Genomic DNA, 18,841 nt, shown 5'->3' on the forward strand with positions numbered 1-18,841 from the left:
AAAAATGCAGATACTAAATTTCACGTGACAGATCATTTTTCTTCATCAATCTTACATAATATGTTTGCTATAGAACGAAATATCTCAGTAGTTTAAGCATATGTTAATCAATAAAAAACAAATTGCACAGTTTGGTTTCCTGTAAGAAATAAATTCTTTATAATCCATTATAGAAGTTGTAGAGTCATTAGGTTATTTTGAAGCAGAAGACATGAAAAATGAGAAATGCCGTCGCCGGAACTCGAACCTGGACCTCTCGAATACGCGCCGAGTGTGCTAACCATTACACCACGAAGGCGTGCTAGAAAGGAGGAAGAAAATACCTTATACATAATAAAAAAGTATGCGTATGAAATGCTGCTTTTAGAAATAGTGATCATTTTAGAGAGATGATGGTCGCGACTGGTTTCACTGTATATTTGCATTCTTAGCATACCTTCGTGGTGTAGTGGTCAGCACACTCGGCGCGTATTCGAGAGCTCCGTGGTTCGAGTCCCGGTGAGGGTATCGCTCATCTTTCATCTCTCCTGCCTCGAAGTACCTAATAAATCTACAGTGGCGCCCGGACTAAAAAATGGTGATTGGATGATGATGCTCCACCACCAGGATTTGGCGACTGAGCCCCCTCATCCCCAGTCGCCCTTTAAAAGGAGAAGTATATAAGGTATTTCTCCCGCCTTCTTAGCATGTCTTCATCGTGTATTGGTCAGCACGCTCGACTCGTATTCGAGAGGTTCGTAGTTCGAGTCCCGGAGAGGGCATTGCTCATTTTTCATCTCTCCTGCCTCGAAATTACCTAATGTCTCTACAATACATATATTTGTAGGTATTTTAACTTTGTTGATAGAATTCTTAGCTACCTGCCAAAGGGGAGGGATGCCTTCGTGAAGGTCTTCTAAGGGAACTGACTCATATACACGTTACACATGGGGAAAACCACGAAAACACCCATACAGCCAACCCGTTTGCGGGATTCGAACCTCGGACCGAACTACCAGCGTTCAGCGACTTTACTGCTCGCCTACAGCGTCTTTACCTTGCCACAGAAATCTTAGGCAAAGTACTTTTAGTGAATTTTTAAGATTGTTGTTACATTAGCTTTCAACTTCCTCTATTTGGCTTAAAAGCAGATACGTCAATGTCAAAAATTGCTTTTTTTTCTTGAATGCACAATGGTATAATTCTCAGGTACGCATCTCAATAATTGTTTTCCTTCGAAACCCTATGAATTCTTAGATATTAGTATATCTAGCAGGATCGTCACACCCTTTTCGATGATATTTTAGCATTAAGACGTTTCTTTAAGCAGTTTTAAAATTGTTGCTTGCTTTGTACTAAGAATAAAAACTGATTTGCAGGAATCCTAAAAGGATTCAATATTGTTTCTATTCAGAAAGCTGTCTCCAAGCGTTTAAAAAATTTACAACACATCAGAAAACTCGACTTAATAAAAGTCTTTCTTTACAAGGAAAAAGTGAACAAAAGAATTTACTTTATTCAACATTTCATTTTCACCATAAATTTATTTCAAATTTGGGAACTAACATATTTTTCGATCTCCTTAGATCTTGTAGCATCACGACTTCATGACAGCTTGATTTCATAAAGACAAATAACTTTTCGCGCTATGCTGTTTAATAAAATAATGCTCTGACTTAATTAAAATTTGCTTGATTGTCAGTTGAATATGTGTTAAAACATAAAACACTAAACTGCAATTACTATTGCAAGATTATTAATTTAAAGCTAACTTGCGTATACTTCGACAAGTCGGTTTTCTTTCTTTGAAGATTCTTAAAAGTTTGCGTTTTGTGCTTTTTATATTCTTGTTAAATTATTATTAATTTTCACTTCAAATCTTTGTGCACCATTGTCTCTTAGACAATCCGGTACCAAATGAGATGACAGTGGAGTATTAATTTAATCCAGTTTTAAATGGCATTGGACAACTGCAAACAGCAAAATATTCCAGACGAAATCAATCTGGAATTTGGCGCTGACATTTTGGAGAGAACGGTAATTTAATACCATATTGACAAATGTCTGGGTGGAGAAATCGAAACTATGAGGAAAATTTCTGTCGCAGCTGGATTTATCCGAACGATGGAATGAATGTATTTTGGGCAGAACAATAGATTTATCAAATGTAAGAAGATCTGTTGCTTTCTCTGGAAAACTTCTTTCTTCGTTCTATGTTTTCTGATTTAATGCAAGAAGATAACTGCATCATATTTATTTTTATCGAAATTTGAGTCACTTATTTTGAAAATAGGATATTTTACAATCTAAATTTGCCAATTATTACAGATATATTATTTCAGTCTATGAAAACATTTCTTAACTCAAAATATTACTCGAGCTCTAAGAAAATATTTTTTTTTTAAAACCTAAATGCATTTATTTTACTTATACAAATATTTATTTCATTATAAGAAATAACGAAGCCTTTTCCAGCTGTCTAAGAATAAGTTATACGGTTTATGAAATTTATGCGAATTAATAAGAAATAATGCAGACTTTTTAGATTACTAAAATATGCTGTACGAATTTTTGGTATTTGAAAAGCCAAATGCTTGGTACTTAAAAATCATGCTGAAATTCTAAAATACTCTACTACTTTAAAATCTGGTCATTCTTGAATTAGCTAATTCATATAAGCATTCACTTATTTTCCAAGCACCTTTCTTGGCCTCCCAATAGGTTAGTGGTTAGGGAGTCTGAGTGCCGTAGCGATGGGCCCGGCTTCGAATACCGGAGAATGTTTGTAAATGTATAGTGTCTGGGCAGGATGGAGGCACTCTAAATATGTGGCAAACCGAAAGTATAAGCATTCATTTATTTTATTATTTATGTATCGTTTTACTTATGTTTTTGTAAACCTCGTGTAATACTTTTTGGTGCACGAGGGAACATATTTTTTTTCTTAACAAATAAATAATAATAAGAAGAATAATAATAAAAACTGAAAGTCCTCTCGAGAGGTTGATGGTAGGGAAAACGGCGTGGGATATTGCTTAACCAGTCTCCCTCAAAGTACTGTCCCTCAGAATTGGGTTGGGGGGGGGCAGAACTGAGCAGGAGTCAGGCTGTCACTTGTATGGTGCTCAAGGCTCATGACAACGACAAGCGCATTTGAGTCCTTGCTATGACGAATGTCGTAGGTTTGTGCTGACCATTGTCAAGGAAGTGAGATTGTGTGGTAACAACAACACATTTTTCTCAAACTAAGATGTCAAATTCAGCTTAATTTAAAATGTCGTTCAATTGCATTTTCACAGGAATATGGTAGTCTACTAAAATCTGATATATTTTGTAACTTTACTCTGCTCCAGATGCCTCCTGGCCTTTTTAAATAACATCACCGCTATTAGATAAATTCACTTTACCAAACTGCGATTCATCAGCATTATTACCTGTTAATCTAACAAAAAATATAAAAATATACTATAGGAGTCACCACAACCAGGACAAGATTGAGACAAGTGTGGCTCTTGGCTTACATGAGGAATTGGAAGGGAAGCCAGCCATACTGGCTTTGAAAATTCAGAAGTTCATTAAAACAACGGAAATTATGATTGGCAGTTTTCAACTGTGGAGCATCTCACGAAGTTTCGAAAGAATTCTGTATTACGAACCATCTAACTGAAATAAGAGAAGAATTATTAATCTAAATTTATTCTAAAAAGTGTTAAAGTTTCACAGTACTATAAATACTGTTTTCTATCATTAATTGGATCTAAATTATTGAAGTTAATTTACACATGCTTACACTAACGTATTGAATCGCTGAAACTTATCTATCCCAGAAAGCATCATGCTGCCAGCATTACAAATTCTTTACTACTTTAATCTGAACTAGAATTCTTACTGCTCTTATTTCGCCATAATGAGTTTTTCAAAGTTCACTAACAGAGCACGGATGGTGACGCAAATGCTTAAAGTTTTATTATAGGAGATCTACCGCATAAATGCTCATTGAAATGACAACGGAAGTCTGAATAAGTTTAGTTTTGTTCACGATTATTTCTGAATCGATTACGCATAGTGACAGATTGATTAAACGAACCGGAACATTGCTCTGTCTCATTCTTTGTCAAGACTGGAATGTAAAAATATAAAATAGGGTATGACTTTATTAAAATTTATTTTATTGTTTATAATGAAACAATAAAATGATTTCTTTTTAATTTTGAATATTTCAAAGAACTCTTAAGGCAAACCATTTTGCATAGATCTAATACGACTGATATTGATATAAAAAAACATGTTTTAAAAAGCACCATTGATACTTATGCAACTGAACCCTGCTTTAATGGATAGCACCTACCTAAGAAGCCCATCTTTGAAAGGAACCACGATTTCTGAGAACGTAAATGAACAAACTACAATGTTCCATCCTTAAAGTAACAGCTATGTGTGTGGAACCTTGAGAACTGGTAATCGAATAATTGCTTTAGCTCAGGAAATAGAAACGTAAACTCAAGAAAGGTTAATTGTTCCCTTTATTGTTCAAAATAAAGATTAACAGATGGCCCTTCCTCAGGACGTACAGAAAAGCTTCCACTTGGGCTTGAACTCAAGAGTACTAAAAATACATAGCTGAAGCTATCAAAATTTTAAAGAGTTGGCCCCTAAATGTTAACTAAACGGAGAAGCTATCAAGGACCTGAAATACGACCGAGCGTAGTAATAGTTTAGAGAGACTGTAGCCAAAAGGCGAACCCGTGCTAGTCAGAATCTCTGGCTCTCTAACGAAGTCAGTGGAATTCGACATAAGTACTGCTCTTCCTTCATTTGCATTTAACCGCGATTCTAAAAACACATCGTGGCAGGAAATTTGTAAGTTGAAATTAGAAGAGAAAGGAAAGTAGCTTTAACTAAAGATAAACTGTTAAAAACTTAAGATACTCTTAAAAAACTTAAGATAAACCATACAAAACTACTGAAGATCAGAGATAGTTACATTCTCTAAAGCGGGTCATCTACAGACGAGACCAAAATGAGCCGGGTAATACGGATATGAGAAAAGATCTTTGAATCCTCAACATACTAAAAACTTAGGAACTAAACAGAAATTGAAGACATTCTTCATTCGTGTCTTTCTCTGCAGAAACTACTAAAAAAAAGCAGATTAAAAAGAGAAATCTTTGATTGTATTACATGAGACTGATAAAAGAAACTTGCTTTACTTTTTTATGTTTCCCTGCACAATTCCCTGAAAAAAAAAAAAAAAAAAAAAAAAAAAAAAAGAAGATATCTGATTGGCCGTGATACTCCGGGCGAACGACCCGAATCAGAGTGATATTTCATGGTTTCATAGCTAATTTCCACGCAAACAGTGTTAGTCTCTAATTGGTACTATTTCGGACATGCAATTTCAGGCTCTAGAACCCCCAAAAGAGGAAAACGATCGTAAATTAATTTTACAGCTGGAAGATTCTACTAACATTTGACATGAAACCATAAACAGGTCGATGTACGTCAAGAGTAACGATGAAAGAGATTTTGCTTGTAGATTACTTTATCCATATTCAAATACATTCCCATATACTTGTTTCATTAAACATTCATATTGTAGATACATATCCTACATTTTTGATTGAAATGGAAGTTTATTGAGTTGGACCGAGATTTATCTTTTGTCCATGTAGAATGACTCTTTCACCTAGCATATGCTTTGAAAATGAAAGTGGGTACATCTTGATGTAAAAGAAAAGGTTGCGAAAAATAGTAAGTTTAGCCATGAATGCTTCTTTAAAAGTCAAAATAAAAAAAGTTGTGAATAATTACTAAATCAAAGTAAATTTTAAAATTACATTAAATTAAGAAAATATAACTGAAGGAGTGGCTGCCTGTGTATGATGAAAAGGCTTAATCTGAGTAATGAAATCTTTTTAATTACCGCCAATGATTACTGGGACATCCATTTACAGACTGAAATCGAGTATCTACAAGGATTTCATTGACGGCTTTTAAACATTTTTAGCGACCAGAACCGTTCTGGAGATTACAAGAACTAATTTACTATTTGTTTGTAGAATATATCATATGGAGTATGCTTAGATCGTAGAAGAATGAAGTTTGGCAGTAAAGAGAAACTTAGAGTGGAGTGCAAAAGTGAGCTAATGCTACAGTGATCTAGATAGAAGTCAGTTACTTTAATATTTATCCGTTTACTTTAATTAATTATTTACTTTTACCCAGTTACTTTAATTCGTACTAGCGACATTCTTAGAAACAATTTCATCCGAAATGAAATTAAAAAACAGTTAGTATTTTTTTATCTAATTGACAAATTCTACAGCTTGTAACGTTTTGTATAACAAAATGGATAGATGTAAAATTTTGAATTTTGCAAATTTTTATTTGTTATCAATAGATGTTTCATTATCAGTCACTTATCATTTTAATTATTTATAGAAAAGCCACATCTATCTCATCTTATTTTACTCCGACAGAGGATTAAATTTTGTGACTGGCGGCTGAGCTGACGAAACTATCCAGAACAGCGGAGGTGCTATATAGTGCTACCAAATGTTATAACCGTGAACCGAGAATACGGAAAAAGCAAATGGTTTAGTTATCTTCTTTGATTCTAGTGCTGTCTTAGAGGCAAATAAAGGTCAGTTAACACTTGCCCAAGATACTCAGCATCAATTGAAGGAAACTGACAGTCTAGGTAAGATCTGCATTCGGGAGAAGATGCCGGCTCACGCTGGCATTCCAGGAAAAGAAATCGAGACATGCTTACCAAAGAAATAAGATATCTAAGCAATGGTAGTAATAATTAAATCGGTCTTGATACTGAAAATGCCATCGCAAGGTTTTGGTTTAGAGGACATACCATCAAAAAACAGTACCAGATTTGTGAAATTAATGCTAATCAAGACATCACCAGAACTATAATTAGATTTAGAACCGACCATATTTTTGACTGTCCAACCGTTTTAAGATCCCTGATTCTTCTTGGATAATATCCTTTTAATCCTTAACTGCTCTATTCCGGAAACATCACGGAGATAATTGGCTTGGTGTTGTCTACACATGGTACTTTGTAATCAATTCTGAGTTCCTGTTGACACACCACACCATCACCATTAAAATTTGGACAATTTTTTAGTAGTGCTCAAATTATTAACTTTCCATGTTTCTCAATAGGAAAAGAACCTTTTCCATTTAAGAATGTTTTAATTACAGAACTCTTTATCTGTTTTGCTGATAGGAAGAGCTTGTATTAAATTTCAGAGTTCAGCAAAGAAACCAAACTAAAAAAAATATGTATTTGAAGTTATGATGTAAAAGAAATTTTTAACATCCATGACAACACCGTATTTCCTATTCTGATACGAAATGCTTTCGATCTGATTCCTTCAAAATATTAGACTGCACATATATTCACAGTCAAATGTTACTTGTTGTTTAAACTTGGAGGCTTTGGTTCTCATTTAACATTTTCTTCATTTTCCTTGCTTGAAAGATTTCGATAAACTGTAAATGTCTTCATTTCTTTCTTTTAATTACATTTAAATTTATTTGTTCATAAGTTGCTTAACCATTGAACCTCAAGAAGGATCTGATATTTTTCTATGGCCATTACTTTGAAGAAGATACCGATTTCAAGGCATAACTGAACCTATAGAAAACGCAAACCAGTTGTTGAAACTTATTCCCATTTCCTCAGAATTTATTTGTTGCTCATTTTACATCTTTACATCATATGAAGACTTAAACAAATGACTAAGAGAGGAAAGGAAACTCATTGGAATACTAAAAAAATCAATTTTTTTTTTACGTATTGGATCATTAATGTATTTCTACTTCTTTGCCTTTTGCAGTTCAAGTAATTGAAGCACTACTGCTTGTCATCTGCTGTGGGATGTAAATTTATTCCCCAGAAAGAATGTCTTAATATCTTTCAAAAGGGGTTACTGATGGTTTGAGCTTACTTCCTGTGATAAAGAGGAGATTGTACCTTCCACCGGCTCCAAACACTACTTCTAGTTGGCATTCCAAAACAATGCTCCCTCAAGCAGCGAATTTCGTCGGTTTAATATGCAGGGCATCACTCGATTTATCTTTAGCCTTGTTTCGCCTTGACGGCACTCTGGCGTTTAAAATTAGAATTAACGCCTTTCCATCACGCTTATTTACATAGAAGTGGGTTCGGGATAGCTAAAGTCATGAGAGCAGTAGCTGTCAGTGGTAGCAGAGTGGCGATCAGGGAAACGAAATGGTATCTTAGTTTTGCTGTGCATAACTTATAAGTTTAATTTTAAATACATTTTGGTAGAGGTATTCAGACCGTTTGGCACACATTTTTGTTACACCTTTTTTATAATATACGTGTATGCATGCAATATTTTCTTTCCTTCATAAATGTTTCTACTGTCTGTTACTGCTTTTGAAACGAAATCTTATATTTTATTTTTGTCAGAATGTTTCCTATTTTGTCGTATATATTTGTTTTTAGGTATAACGTAATTTTATGAACATCCTTACATTCAGGTTTGATTCTCTTTTGTCCGTATATTCCACTTTTGTCTTCTTATATTTGATTATGTGTATTTAAATATATCAGGGAGTCATTAGGATTTTTGATGCTGGAAACGTGAAAAATGTGTAGTGCCCTGGCCGGGATTCGAACGCCGAACCTTCCGAATACGGGTCGAGCGCACCTCCAACCACACAACGAAGGTACGCGGAAAGGAGGGGGAAAATACCTTATAACATAATCAACTATAAATCGACCAACGACCATATTTTATATTTTAATAACATTTGGACTTGAAAAAGCAACTTTCGCCAGATTTAGATTCACTTTCTTTTTATTTGTAAGGAAATCTATGTTATTTTCTGTAATGCTTAATTATTACATGCGGTTATTGTACTTCTATTGAAAGATAATTTGAAATAACGTACTTTTTGATTTGGATGGAGATTTGTGCGTCAGCGAACAAACAACATTACGTTAAGCTTTAGTAGTGTTTCACTAAGATAGGGTAATTATTTACCTCTAGTATCTTAAAAATCAGAACATGGAATATTGAACCTAAAGGCATTAAAAAACAGCAAAATCATTAAATGACAATGGCATTACGAAATTTACTTGAATAAATTCATAAAAATTAGTAATGTAATAAATATATTTGATTTGTTTCACGCAGTCTTCATGAGAAACTCCTTATAAAAAATTTCAGTTTCGTAAATGGTTGCCTCTTTGTTCTTCTACGTAGCTTACAGTATATTCCATTTATGATTCCGTTAAAAATTTACTATGCAAAATATTATTCATTTATACAGATATGGGTATAAAAGACATCCGTTTCTAGTTTAGCGTTACAAGTATTGCTACAGGTTTTTTTTCCGAATGAAAATTCTTTAAGAACAGCTTAATGTGCCTCCAGTCAAAATGGTTTGCTTTCCAAGATGTGAAACTAAGTATTAAAAATTTTTCATTTTAAATTAACACCATGTTAAGGTTGAGTTTTGCAAATAATTAAATATAACACAGACTAAAATTGTGACAGACTTAAAATTTCCTGTATCATGATTATGAAACTCTGCTTCAACAGATTGGAAGGCAAAAATATTAAGATTTCACAGGTGGAATTTTTCCAAAGAAGATTTCCAAAGAAGTATTTTTCTGAATAAAAATTAATACCGTATTTCCTGGCGTATTCTCATCCTGTTTTTACCAACTTTATCGTACGAAAGTCGAGGGCGGAAAATTTTGCAAATAATTTAATTTCGAAGGTCGCTGTTACAATAAGAACCTAACAAATGAAATATATTCATGGATGAAGTACTAGCAACTATCAAAATATTATTTATTTGAAAGAAACCTACATTCCCATAAGAATACATAGCAATATTAACAATCATCATTAGATCATTGCAATCATTGATGAATTATTGATCTATTGCAATATGCAATAGATCATTGCATTATTAGATTATTGCACCATGTTTAATAAGATCTTCTTATCCGTGTCTAATAAGATCCATATCTTCATTTCTACTTCCTTGTATTTTGAATCTCAACCGCTCTTATTGTTGTACACTGCTGCACCCTAGGCCTCAAATCATTTAAAAGCTGCTGTGATTATTGTTTGTGCTTCCTACTACAGCTTGCAAGTCATCGCCATTGCTACGATTAACATCGTCTTTGCCACCGTTCAGTCTGTACTCCCACATACAATGATCTTCAGGACGATCAAAAGTAATAGATGTCTCCATTTACTTGAAACTCTTCTTTATTATTACTTCATCAACCAGAGCTCATGCATCCAAAATCTATGACCAAATTAGTTCGTAAGACGAAAATGAACACCACGTGGATAAGTCCTTCTTAAAATTTAGGGAAGCTCTCTTTATGAAAGCCTTGAGGAAGGAGAATATTGCATGAATGCTTAGAGAATTTTCAGAGACTTGTGCTAAAATCTAGGGGTACAAATATGCATATAAATACGGTGATTAAAGAAAGTTGGCAATCGTTTATATTGGGTTCAGCATCAAGATAGCATTTTGACTTTTACGAAAAAGTGGCTGAAAAGAAAAGCGCTTTAAAATCTTCATTTGCTGAAGGTTTGACATTATCAGTTTACGAAGATCTGGGCCCATTTGCTACACTCACTGGTACATAAGTTACCAATATTTCGAAGCACACATCTTCATATCATTCTTCTCCTAATGAACACATAACTCAGTAGACTATGCCAAAATAATCACCTTCGGATATGTGCTTTTTTTTTATCTATAGCCGAAAGAGTAATTTTGCAAGATTTCAGTTTCTATCATTTTCTCAGGCGACATTGTTCCGATCGTATTATAATTCAGTATGATCCAATTCTTGAATAACAGTCTTCCGTATTAACTTTAGCTTCAAGGCATTTTCTCCGTCTAAACCTTTTTATATTTTACGATTTTAATGATTCCCCCGGGGTGCTCTCCACCAAAATTGGATGGAACTTGCCCATTTTCTCCAGTGTAAAATCGATAGCCCTCGTGGTGCACCTTGAGCAATGTAATGAGACGGTAATGAGACGGCTAAATGAGTATATTGACTGTTCTCGGCAAATGGATTGAGTAGCAAGTGCTCAGTTATTTTAAACAGCAACGATTTTAAAGATTTGTCTCCCTTCCATGTGTCTGTTCCCTTCAAGATCTTAATTTCCTCCATTAATCATATAACTTAAAAATACATGTTCCTTGGAGGCTGACTTGTATGATTCAAATAATCGAATATCGTGCTCTTTTCCATTTAGCCTTCTTGTTTATGTACCCAATAGGAGAAAAAGTCCTACTGCTGGGTATATATATATATATATATATATATATATATATATATATGTTGTATGATCTTAAATTCATTTAGTGCGAAATCGAGTTATTCTACTACTTGCGCAATTGCTGCAAAGTAAGTTAATAATAATTTATTTACTAAAGAAATATTGATTATATTATCTCCTAAGATTAATTTTAGTAGACTTATCTTAAAAGAGTGAATCCATAGGTAGTAAGTTCAATTTCGAAAATTGTTTTAAAGTAACTTGAATGTAAATTGTTAAAAATGTTTAACGGGGACTTGAATTAAATCATGAATAAAATTTCAATTGTAAAAATAAATTAAAAGCAAGTAATCATTGCCATTGATCGGAAATTAGTTGACTTTTAAAGGGGAACAAACCAACTCCCGCTCAATGAACAATAATTAAGAAATAAATACGAAGGTGTTTCGTCCTTTACTCAAGTAATAAGGCGATGCCAAACCAGCAGTTCAAGCTAGGCCAAATATTTCCCTTCAAGAAGAAATTGTTCCAATTCAAGAAGAAATTGTTCCAACAATTGCCCCAATTGTTCAATTACTTCATCATCTTGTATACTTGCATTGTAGAAGCATTATGTTTGTCGGAGTAGGAAACACGAAAAATGTGCATTGCTTTAGACGAGATTCGAATTCCGGACTTTCTGATTGCCAGCCAAACGTACTTTTGAATAACACCACGACATGTGTTAAGGAAGGAGAAAATCCTTACCTTCTCCCCCGCAGTTTGAGAGAACACACTCGTCAGTTATTAGTGATGACGAATTATCGTTCCCCATATTTGATTTCGAGGCCACTTGCAGAGTCATTAGGTTTATCGAAACAGTAAACACGAGAAATGTGAAATGTCCTAGCCGAGATTCGAACTCCAGAGCTTCAGACTGCCAGCCAGAAGCGCTGTGCAATTATACCACGAAAGCGCGCGGTAAGAAACTCCTTACAGAAACAGAAAGACCTTACAGAAGTAGAAGACTCCTTACAGTGTGACCTAATTACATTTTTCGATCCTAAACTAGAAACCAGAAAATGGTCTTAATTTTCTGTAGGCTAGTCGACCAAGATTTGAATTTGCAAGCACATACAAATGTAAGGTTTATTTTAAGTTTTTAACAGTTATCTTTTGTTCTACTTTCCTATCCCTTCTAATTCCAGCTTACAAATTTCCTGCCAGAGTGTGTTTTTAGAATTGCGGTTAATTGCAAATGAAGGAAAGTCGAAGTTCCGCTGACTACGTTAGAGAGCCAGAGATTCTGACTAGCGCGCGTTCGCCTTTTGGCTACACTGTCTCTAAGCTATTACTACTCTCTGCCGTATTTCAGGCCCTTGATAGCTTCGCCGTTTAGTTAACATTTAGGGGCCAACTTCTGTAGAATTTCGATAGCTTCGGCTATATCTTTTTAGCTAAGCATTAATTTTGATTTCCTTAGTAGTCTTGAGTTTAAGCCCAAGTGGAGGCTTTTCTGTACGTCCTGAGAAAGGGCCATTTGTTGATCTTTATTTTGAGCAATAAAGGGTAATTAACCCTTCTTGAGTTTACGTTTCTGTTTCCTGAGCTAAGTTCAAGGTTCCACACTCATAGCTGTAACATTGAGGTTGGAACCTTACACAAATAAAGAAGTTTAATCTTGAATAAAAGCAAATTTCTGAATGAATAAAAACGTGAATCCTCTTTGTACTAAAGGTTTCCAGGATAAAAAAGAGTATTTAATTCATACAATCTGAAGCTATTGGATAGTATAAAAACCTGAATCAAGAAAAATGAAAACTGAAAAAGAAGCCTTTTCTTTCCCAAAGATAATGGTTCTTTGACGTAGATCTAATTGCTTGTATTCAATCGCGTGTCATTTCCAGATGGTTTCTTTAAGCACTGATTATTTTCTTTCGATAGATTAGAGGTTGGAATCATATTTCATTCTGTCAGTTTTCGAAACACAGAATGAAACGGATTTGAAGGAAAACGATGGTTGCTAGATTTCACATTGAAATAATTCCTGAATAGGAAAATGATATTCTGCATAGAGATAAAAGTACAAACGCACATGGTGAAAGCCATTATTGGGATGTAATGTAACATGCGTGAGTAATTTTTATGGAAGGGCATCGGAGATGTAAGTTTCTGAGGGATTTAACTCAATATCCAACTTCGGTTATGCTTCTGCAAAAAAGTGAATTGAAAGTTATTCGGCCGTGATATGAGAAAGATATCTCATTTCTAAGATTTAGAATTTTTATTTTCCAAAATGCAGGTAGATAAAAAATTCTTGTGTTTCTTATTTTATTAGGACTTTCTATTTACTAGTTTGCATGCAACAAGCAATCGGCATATATGATGAGAGTTATTAGAGTCAAAATTCACTCTCTTACTCAGTCAAATAGTATGGTTTATATGATTATGGCATGCTAAGGTTATCTGCTTAAGGGAATGTATGCCTTCGCGGAGGACCTTTCAAAACGAAACTGGCTGTATCTACAATACACAACGCTCGTGCAGCCAGGCTTTTTGCTTGGAATCGAACCCAGATTGAATTTGTAGAGTTCCTCACTTCGGAATTCTAAGTTAATGTTGGAAGCGAAGAATCTAAGAACTGATAAGCAAATAATCGCTTGAGTTCGGTGACAAGAAACAACAAGATAGAAGGGTAATTAACCCTTTATTATTCCAATAAGATTTAACAAAACTCCGCCTGGGAGTGTACAAGCAAAGCCCGCACTTGGTCTTGAAATTAAACTAAGATTAACTAAAGAAGTATAGCCGAAGTTATCAAGGTTCAAATCAAGTTGGCCCCTTAACTTATTTGACTACGAAGCTTAGCAAGGGCCTGAGTACAGCCGAGCGTAATAAAAGCTTTGAGAGAGAGAGAGAGTGGCCAAAAAGGCAGACGCGCGTAAATCAGAAACTCTGATTCTCTCTCACTCAGTAAGTAACTTCGTGGTTTAAATACCGCTGCTCCTCATTAAATATTCAGAAAGATTCCAAAACTACGTTCTGGCCGGAAGTAGTAAGTTGAAGTTAAGAATTTGACAGGAAAGGAACTTTAACTTAAAATTTAACTGTTAATAAAATTAACATAATTCTTACAAATTACCAGTTTTCAGGTACTTTACCGCACATAAGGCCTTCAGCCGCGCTGAACTTGACGCAGCTACATGTAAGACCTGTAAACAAATTCAAACAATTTAAAACTGAATTTTAAATTATGGAAGAAATTGGTAGAGATAAATGATTAAAAGGCTGTCTAGTATTTCTGGAAGAATGGATGATCTGCATGTCCATCATTAAAAAAATTTTTTTTTCCTTTGTATTTTATTTTGTATCATATGAGGTTTAATTATGCCGAGTCTTAGTGGTTAAAATGATTTCTAACCGCTACAAAGTCTTCAGCATTAGCTAATACAGTACAATATTAATAATTTCCTTACCATAAGGTTCTACGTGTAATATTGCTTCAATTATCTGAGTTTGTCAAAAGCTATTTTTGATAGATGTCGACGGAGGTTCTGTAAAATGCATGAACATGAGGTACACAAGTGACGGGTAAAATTCTTTGACATTTTTTAGCACCTTCAAACCATTACTTGGTAATTTAGTTTTTGGAATCTTCTCGTAATTACTGTTCACTATTAACTCACAAACACTTGAATTATTCACACTGAAAAATGAAACATTTATAGCCATTTAGAATGAAAATAAAACTGAAGCTCAAGAAAACGATATAGAGTTCCTTACTCTTTTTGGGCTAAGGTAAATGTCGAGGAACCTAGTGAACTGTTAAGAGACTTATCGATGAGTTCAAGTAACTAAAGACGTAGACTCAAGAAGGGTTAACTACCCTTTATTTCACTCAAAATAAGACGAACAGTTGGTCCCTTCCTCGGGCTTACAACAAAGCCTCCATTTGGGCTTGTAGAATAATTAGCTTATTTCAAAGCAGGAAAGATGAAAAATGAGCAATGTCCTCTGCGGGACTCGAACCACAGACCTCTCAAATTCGCGTCGAGCGTGCTGACCACTCTACAACGAATGTATGCTAAGAAGACGTAAGAAATACCTTATATACATCCGCCTTTAAAGGGCGACTGGAGTTTAGGGGACCCAGTCACCAAATCCTGGTGGTGAAGAATCATCATTCACCATCCTTTTAGTTCGGGCGCTACTGTAGGGTCATTAGGTTATTTCGAAGCAAGAAAGATGAAAAATAAGCGATGCCCTCTCGAATTCGCGTCGAGAGTGCTGACCACTACACCACGAAGGTATGCTAAGAAGGCAGGAGAAACACCTTATAGGCTTAAACTCAGAATAAGGAATAAGAACTAAATTATAACTAACTAAAAGAGACTTAGCCACTTAAAGTTAACACAAGTATCTAACGCAGTTGGCCCTTAATTTAAACTAGCCGGCGAATATCAAAAGGCACGTAATATACGGCCGAGCGTAACAGCTTCAAGAGAGATTTAGCCCGAAGGCAAACAATCGCTACCTAGGATTCCTAGTTCACTCTCACGAAGTAAGTTGAACCTTTCTTAAATACTTTATCTAATTAAGATACAATAACACGCCGAATAAATGCAGTCAAACAACAAAATGAATGATTTTTGTTATTTGAATTCTGAATTTGTACTTTATCTAAGTCATCTGCATTCACTGCGATTCTGAAACCTCATTATGGTAGGGAGTTGTAACTAGAAACAAGAATCGATAGGAAAGCACATTGAAATTAAAATAACTGTTAATTAAAATATACCTTACAATGATTTGAAAAAACAGATCGGGATGTGGAAGATACTTAAACTCCTGCAGCCATAGAAGCTTTCGGTACTTACATATTAACCTATCAACCGTGAAAGTTAGCTTCCATCGAACCATGAAATTTGGCGGAGATCCTATCAAAGTTATGTCAGTCGCATCTGTGGAATTCTGAAGAAACTGAATTTATTTATTTAATAAACGACCAGTATTCAACTTGTTTCGTTTCTGCGTTGCGTAAAAAGGCTTTCGTCGACATCTGCTGTTTTATTTAGCCCTCCCCGATTCTGCCAAAAGCTATGTTTATAAGCTGTGTTGGCTATGAGTATAAATTTTCTGCAAGTAATTATTTCATTATTGTTTTATTATTTATTGAATGTGGTCGACAGTTTTATCGACCATATTCAGCTGCCCATATCATGTTCATTTATCTATGCTTTTTTTGATGGAAGGATTTCATAATTTTTAACTTAATCCATTGCTCGTTGATCTGTAGAAGACAGGCCCAACATTTTAATATATTTTTTTTTCTAAATAGAAGAAAATAATACAGCAATAACAGTTAATTTATATCCTGGTTTGTTAAAACTAAAGGTGGCTGGCTTATCAAGAATCAGTCCGGTTATACCAAACTAAAGTGCAGATGACTGTATTGTTAGTCCCACTTATCCATACCTGGCGATGAATCGCGCTGTTTGGGTGAATTTCGCAGTCAACGGGATAAACGTAAGTACCAATTTTCTATGAATTTGAAACGGCGATTATCTGAGCCGAGGTATGAGAAGAGTTAGTACGTATGTAGTTAATAGAACTCGACGAATTCAGAACATTGAAGCATAGAAAAATGCTTGTTCAGTGAAACATAAATAAATGAAGGCTTTTAAAGCGTTTGCAGGCGCAAATGCGAATTTTTCCTCCTTATTTTTTCTATAAAATATAATTTAATGCCATGAAAAAAATCTTAATGGTTAAAATAAGGGTCTGTTATTAAAAAATAAAGAATGAACATAAAACTAATACAACTGGAATGCAAGTAATGCTTTCTACAAATATCCACTTTCGCTTAAATAAGAAGATCAATTATCGAAGCATATCGATTATTTTAACATGTCCGGCTCCCATTTGGTTGAGATAATGAAGGATCTATGCTGCTACTTTAGAGTTCTGGTTAATCACTTGCTATCAAACAGATATCTTCATCCCTTTCTTCATACTTACGCCACATAAAATTCAATAGCAAAAACACGACATTTTTTAAAGCAGCATTATGTTTAAAATTCTCGATCCATTGCTAAGAGCTGCCATTATTTTTTCTGAGTCTTTTTTTAGCCCATCATATCAATGTTCAGTTTTCTTACTAAAATGACTTACACAACTTTTTTTGTTCTTTGAACTTTATTTATAAAACATCACTTTCTTCTCACATAGAAATGAATAGTAAAATCCCTTATCTAAAACCACCTTATCTTTAGATATCTCGATAGAGTGTTAAGTGTTGCCATACATTTTTTTCCTCTTCGCTATATTATTTCTTAAAAACCACACTTGGCGATAGCATTTGGTGGTAACATTCTTTAATTTAAGAAGTGATGCAGATAAAAAAATGAAGATCAAGGGGGGGGGGGAGAATCCCCGCAGAAGAAAACGGAAGATATTTTGCTGAAAAATAATTCAAAAATACTGTTCTCTGCTTTACACACTATATTTCTAGTATATAAGTTAATAATAGTTATTTTTTATTTTATTCATAATTATAGTTATATTTTTATTTTATTCGATTGTAAATTAATCAGAAGTGTGCCGTAAAGAAGCTGTCGAAGCATTATGTACATCTAGAAGTTTACGCATATCGATTACGCATATCGAATCACGAAGAAGCTAGTTTAGGGGATTCTTTCAATAAAAATATTGAGATGAAATTAATAGCATTGTAAGAAAAAGGCTAATTACTATTTTTTATGAAAAGAAATATGAGCCCGAAGAAGTGAAAAAATTATAATAACAACATATCTGCCAATTATAAGAACTATAAATGAGGATTAACTAATTTCTTTTAAGCATTCAGACAGCACTGATAGATACAATCCAAAAGCAATGCACTGGTTTTACTATATTTCATGTTTGTTAAGATAATATTCTTGCTGTTCAAAAGCTCTATTTCTATTTACCTCATCAACTTAATTTACTGTATTACTTACCATCGTTGTCTTTGTTTTAGTAATAGCTCTGTTTTTGATGTTATATAGAATAATGTTTTCCTCTTAACATTTAAATGAAAGAAAAATATCTTAAAAAAAATTCCATTCAATCACTTCTAAATGATTACTAACCCAAGTTGTGACAAGTCCTTTAAAGTTGTGACATCTTGGAGAAATCTCCAAATCTTCGTTACAAATTCCTACTTTAAAACTGCATTATTATTGCTGATCTGGCAAAACCGTATTTAACAGAGACATAAAATTAGAAACATTTATTTGCAAATCTTGAAAATGAGCGTAATAGTTTCAAGGGAGTTTATAGGTAGAAATCTCTGCCCGGTAAAAGGAAAATCAGATATAGAAATCAGACTATTTCAAATGAGCCTGGCGTCACATGTGGTAGTTACATAATGACAATGGCTAGAATTTTAGTACTCTCTAATAAAAATGATTCCAGTCTAGACGGACATTTCTGTTTTAGAAACGTTAGCGTAACAGTAAGCAATGGAAAAACATTGAATCATTGAAACTGACGAAACATATCCGTGCCATTTTTCATCAAAGCGAGATATCTCT

The 18,841-nt window shown here is 34.2% G+C and overlaps 1 protein-coding gene across 2 annotated transcripts in view; it reads left to right on the forward strand.

Annotated features, from left to right (window-relative positions):
* LOC118183110 (ubiquitin-conjugating enzyme E2Q-like protein 1) overlaps positions 1 to 18,841 on the forward strand; it is a 113,103-nt gene that overhangs the window by 19,956 nt on the left and 74,306 nt on the right. The window contains exon 1 of one of the 2 annotated variants that reach the window (XM_035352539.2): positions 8,138 to 8,233. The exons of the other annotated variant lie outside the window; for it this stretch is intronic. The gene's annotated coding sequence lies outside the window, so the exon portion shown is untranslated. Of the gene's footprint in view, positions 1 to 8,137; positions 8,234 to 18,841 lie in introns of those variants that run through there. 2 annotated transcript variants of the gene reach the window in all.

The sequence above is a fragment of the Stegodyphus dumicola genome, chromosome X2 (genome assembly GCF_044657685.1).
Source record: "Stegodyphus dumicola isolate Sdum_Otavi_A_Nest chromosome X2, ASM4465768v1".
Taxonomy (NCBI): Eukaryota; Metazoa; Arthropoda; class Arachnida; order Araneae; family Eresidae; genus Stegodyphus; species Stegodyphus dumicola.